This window comes from Myodes glareolus, chromosome 2, assembly GCF_982192425.1.
Source record: "Myodes glareolus chromosome 2, mMyoGla1.1, whole genome shotgun sequence".
Classification (NCBI taxonomy): domain Eukaryota; kingdom Metazoa; phylum Chordata; class Mammalia; order Rodentia; family Cricetidae; genus Myodes; species Myodes glareolus.
Window position 1 is genome coordinate 139,226,156 of NC_142027.1, and position 5,980 is coordinate 139,232,135.

The 5,980-nt window shown below is 46.2% G+C and overlaps 1 pseudogene; it reads left to right on the forward strand.

Moving 5' to 3' along the window:
* The first annotated feature begins 2,575 nt into the window (after positions 1–2,575).
* Positions 2,576–3,665, forward strand: LOC125393156 (dnaJ homolog subfamily C member 9-like; annotated as a pseudogene).
* The last annotated feature ends 2,315 nt before the right edge of the window (positions 3,666–5,980 follow it).

Below are 5,980 nucleotides of genomic sequence, written 5' to 3' on the forward strand. Positions count from 1 at the left end.
GTAGGAAAAGACAAGATCTCTTGAGTCTTATTTTAACTCGGGCCTTAAGTTTCCCTCACCAATTTCAGCTATGGGGTTAGATGGAACCCGTTCCTCCCCACTTAAAACTTTGCCACTGCCCAAATTCTCGCAGGACATTTTTTTCTCTTTCTTTCTTAGCAATACCGGCTTGCCCAGCACATTTACTGGGTGGAGATCAGACATGTGCCCAGGCAAACCCACAAGGAGCTCTCCACATACACCAGCTTCGTGGACACCAACTGGGCAAAGATTGACAGGTTAATTTTACCCATATTTTACTCATAAAAAACTCATAAAAAACTTTGTTATCTCTTAACCCTTGTGGACACTTTTACAGGATGGATAGAAGCGTTTCCAGTCTCCAGGGAAACAGCAGGTGTGATGGCTCAGGGTCATGGAGCTGGTGTCAGAAGCTCTCAACATCTCCTGGACAATGGGACTCATCAAACAACAACTAACCAAGCTCTCCATTGAATTCAGGTTATCTTGGCCCTCGCCTCAGGGCCACCCCATGTTCCCCTACAGGCCTGAGCCCTTTTGAGCTGCTTTATGGCAGGCCCTTTCTCCTTAACCATCACCACCCAGTTCAAACTCCTCCACTGGCGGGGTACCTACCCCACCTCTCTCTTTTAAGGTTCCTTCTCCGTTCACACTGACAGCTGTCTTCCTGCCACCACACCAGTGGACTGTAATGCTCCTAAACCTGCCCCGCTCTCCCCAGAGACAGAACACTCCTCAAACAGTTAACTCCTAGGTCTCTCGAGCCTCAGTGGACAGGACCTCACACGACACCTGCCTTCTCATCTCCCCTAAGGAACAGATGCCTGCCTTCTCTGGGATGACAGTTCATGGAGTGCCTTTTCAGCCACACCTCTCGCTAAACTTGGACACCTGGCTCTCCCTTTCCCCGTGCCCACAGTAAGTAGCCAGATTTAAATTTACGCCCCCCTTTTCCCCCCAAAGAGAGCCTAAGTGTTTGTCATAGTTACCATTCCAATTTTCTGTCACCCCTATATCCAAAGAGTCTGAAATGTCAAGTTGGGAGCATAGGCCCCAGTCCCTTGCATCTATCCCAGCCCCCAGGCTTGGTCTGGACTCCAAATCCCAGCAGGCCAGGTCCTGACCCCTCCCTGGGGATGGAGTCAGGACCACTCTTCAGGGTACTTAAGTGATCTCCCGAAAGAGGAACATCGTGGTCTCCCTTTCTTCCTCCTGGGGGTCGCGTTTCTGCGGCTTCCTGGTTCCCTCATGGGGCCACCCGAGAGCGCAGATCTCCCATTAAACCTGGATGTTTCTTAATTTGACTTGTTTTGATTTGGCTTGATTGGGAATTGATTTTTTGCGTCGGCGGGGAGCTTGTGTTAAGAATTATTCCTAACAGGTGGCTCAATTTAGATTCCCATTTGTCTTGTGATATTTGTGCATGGATTTTGCTTGCTAATAAACGGTAAAGTAATTCTTTTTTTAAAAATTGATTTTTACTGAGCTCTACATTTTTCTCTGCTCCCTTCCCTGCTTCTCCCTTCCCCTTCTATCCTCCCCCAAGGTTCCCATGCTCCCAATTTACTCAGAAGATCTTGTCTTTTTCTACTTCCCATGTAGATTAGATCCATGTAAGTCTCTCTTAGGGTCCTCATTGACCATCCTTTATTATCTGATGACCATCTCCACAGGGTTCCCGTGTCCACCTGCCTCCCCTGTAGTCGGTGCTGGAGGCTCCCGGTGGCCTGCACTCACCACCTCTCTGCTGTATTTCCTAGGAACCACCCCTCAGCTCCAGTTCTGCCTACTCAGGTTCTGGAGTTTGCAACTGGGTGTACTCCCAGATAGGTTCTGCTTGAAGTGCACAGGCACTGGTGCAAGTTCGGCGTGCTCAGACTCTAAAGCAGGTTCTGGTACTGCCATTGCACATCTGCTCGGCACAGGCACCGAGATAGAGTCTTGTCCAGGGACTTTGAGCACTTGCTCAGCTTGCTGAGCCTGAGCAACCTTGGTGTCATGCCTGCTTTACTTGCTGGTCAAACGTCCTCACTTCATCTGAATACCTTTCCCCGACCGAGCATCAGCTCCACCTGCTGGTCAAACATCACCACTACGTCTACACAACCCAATTCTCCTAAGATTGTTAAGTCATTTGGTATCTTCTAAACGATAAAGAAGAAAAATAAAAGGTAAAAAAGAGTAAGGGGACAGGTCAATCTTTAAACCTTTCCTGGGTCTATGATTGGAAATATCACAATTCAGGGAATTAGGATCCCGCTCACTGCTTCTATAGATGGGATGTTAGAAAAACTGACTGATAAACAACTTGGCTGGGAGAGATAATGTGGGTCATAATTATTATTAGTCTAGCAATTCAAATTTTATCCTTAAAATGTTTTGATAAGTGTGCCAAATAAGATACAAGCCTTAGAAAAAGCTAAAACTGATAATGTATAAGCCTTACAAATAATTACTAAGGCAAGGTATTTGGGGCAGGAAATGGCGGTGAGTGGGTAAAAACCCCTGGGTGGTGGGGGGTACGGAGCGTTCGTGGAACAGTCCTTTCCCGGTCATGGGGCTGCTGGAGTTCTGTGAGTTGGTGTTCTGCACTGCCGAGCTCTACCGGGTGCTTGGTGTGGGGCGTGATGGTCCGACGTGGCTACCACAAGGTATCCCTGCAAGTGCACCCAGGATCAGAAAGAGGATGCCACCCACTGCTTCCAGATCTTGGGGAGAGTCTATGCGATTCTGAGTGACAGGGAGCAGAGGGCAGTGTATAATCAACAGGGGACAGTGAACAAGGACTCTGGTGGCCTCAACCAAGACTGGGACTGGGATGCATATTGGAGGTTACTCGTTAAAAAGATATCGCTATGAGACATTCAAGCTTTTGAAAAGACACACAAAGGTTCTGAAGAAGAGCTAGCTGATACTAAGCAGGCCTATCTGGACTTCAAGGGCGACATGGATCAGGTCATGGAGTCTGGGCTTTGTGTACAATACAGAGATGAACCCAGGCTAAGAAACATCATTCAACAAGCTATTGCTGCCAATGTGGTCCCATCGCACAATGCCGTCCTCAAAGAGTCTAAGCAAAAGATGAATGCAAGGAAAAGGAGGGCTCAGGAAGAGGCTAAAGAGGCAGAGTTGACCAGAAAGGAGCTGGGGCTGCAGGACGGAGTGGATTTGCAGTACCTGAAAGCACTCATCCAGGTAAACGTGGCAGACGTCCCTCACAGCCCTCTCACGGTCTCTTATTGTGTGTATGTATACTCTTTGGAATGGATTCCAGTGTGTTTTGTTTTTGTTTTCTTTTAAGGTGTAATTACACATAACTCTCACCGTGTGTACAATGAAGTAATTTTTCTCCCTCCACATTGCACAACTGTCACCCCTGGTTCTGGAATATTGTTACCACTCACAAGAAATACCGTACCCATTATTAGTCACCCGAGTGCTTCTTTGGCCCCAACCCCTCCAAACCATGAAATACTTAGTTTCATTGAACAGTGTTGCATTTGGAAGATGTGTTTTAACTTCTCAAACAGTGCAGACAAAAGGATTGGCAAAAGGAAATGGACAATTTTCTGGCTCAGATGGAAGCAAAAGACTGAAAACCTTCCAAAGGGAAAAGAACGACTCCCAAGAAGGAAAAGAACTAATAGAATTTTCTTTTCATGGGTCCTTATATGTCAGTGGTGCCATGGAAGACTCTAACTCTGCTGCACTGGAATGTCCACAGCCACCATGAATGGTGGCTTTTCCAGGGCTGCCTGGAGGGCACCCTGTCCCCTCATCTTTCCCCTTATATCCTCTAACCCCTCCCAGAGACCACGTGTAAATAGGGCAGAGCAACATACAGCTGGTTGGAACTGGTTGCTGAATTCTCAAATAAGAGTTCACAACCTTCCCACACCCCTCTTCCAAGGGGGAAGACAAACCGTCAGCAGGCCCAGCTGTGATGTTCTCAGATGAGCCGGTTCAGGTCGACCCCTGAAGATGGCGGTAGTTTGTCTCAGAGGGTAGTTCTATACAAAGCTTCATGCCAAGGCTGGTTGATACCTCCTGCCTTAGCCTTGAGAGCTGCCCTTACCTTCTTGACTGCCCAGGGCCCTCATCCCAGTGTTTCAATATATTGGTGCATAAGGGCTTAGCACCGTGAATCCTCATGCAAAGGTTGTCCTTTCTTTCCCTGGCTCGGACACACTTAGGGCCGTGCTGGCCCCTGTTCCACTTAGAACCACAGCACCCAGGGAGTTTACTTTATTTAGTGGGTTATGGAGGGGATGGGGAGAAGGCAGAGAGAGAGGCAGAGAGAGAGGCAGAGAGAGAGAGAGAGAGAGAAAGGAGAGGGGGAAGGGGAGAAGTGGAGAGAAGGGAGAGACAGAAACTGCCTCTTCAAGAGAGAGAAAGAAGGACCCAGGCTGGAAGCTGAAGGTCAGCTTGCCTCAGAGGATGGGAGGCAGGGAGTGGACATGGCTTGTCTCTTAAAGGGACAGAGCAGACCATTACACTTGGAGCAGTTTCTCAGTCTATGGGCCATGACCCTTTGAGGTCAAAAAACCTTTTTACAGGAGTAACCTAGGATCACCTGCATGTCGGATATTACATAACAATGCATCACAAAAAAATAAACTATTGGTTTAGAAAATGTCTCTTCACTTAAAGCCCATTCGAGTTAAAAAAAGGGGTTTAAAGATATGTGTCTAACCTCTTTGTTTTTGCTAACATTGTTAAGCTGTAACTATTTTAGTAAACTGAGTCATACAAGAAACTTATATCCTATAGTTATACACTCTAGAAGGATCTGGAAAAAAAATTCCCAGTCCCTTTGTAGACTATGTTTATAAATTCAAAGTCTTATCTTGATACTGAAAGAGCTTTAATTCAGAAATTGTTATTTTAATTATAAACAGTTAAAGATGATTAAGCCTTGAGATGACCAAAACTATACTTATAAATCATGCTAAGTACTAATGTAATCAAGTACAGGAAAAATTTATCTAACCTCTCAAATGTTTTCAAGGTATAGCTTATAACAATAAGAATAAGAATTCTTGAATAAATGAAGAATGGTTTGACTCAGGTCCTCAAACTGTCAGAGATTTGCTGAATGTGGAATTTGGATACTTACATGTATATAACAGACAGACTCTCAGATCCTAGCAGTGACCCACAAGACTTCCAAAAAGACAGTGGACACAGAAATGGACAATTCTACCTAGACGATTGTAAACTAACCACTGGGAAAGACTGCCCCAATCTTTGCCTTCAACCAGGGCTTGGCCCAAACCACAGACAAGCAGACACCGGAGAACTGATGGTCCACTTTGCCTAGACAAGTTGAGACCGACAGGAAAACCTCTCATCCTCTGGGGCTGGCAGACAAAACTGCTGTCCTGGTACTGTTAGGTCCTGGGGTTGCACAAATAATGGGGATCAGACTACCGAAGTCTATTAACCAGAAGCAAACTTCATTCAAACACTGTGGGTATAAAACTTATAACTAGTTAGGGCCACAGGCAAAAATCAGGCTTGTGACCCAGGGAAGGGGCCATAAGCATCCTTCTATAGCAAAAGATCATGTGTGGATTGGGAGTGCATTCATGGGGTCGGGAGTTACTGCCCCTGCTGTTGAGCTCCTACAGTCGGGATTCATGTACCCTGGGGAGTGCATCCTCCTATAAGGACTTACAACCTACAATACAGGGTATTAGTTCAAGATGTTTACAGAGACATGGGTTTGTTTTAATTGTCTTTTACATATCTGGAAAGAGTGTATGACAAAGGGGGTCAGGGGCTTATTTAAGGCAGCTATAAGCCCCAATACCCTTAGAAATATGCATATGGACTATTGGCATACAAAATTTCATATTCCTGGGCTCCTAAGTACCTCTGCCGTCAATGTCATGGAGACCACAGGAGCCTGGTATAACTGTCTGGGTATAGGACTATGGACTAGTCTCTGTCATTTTGG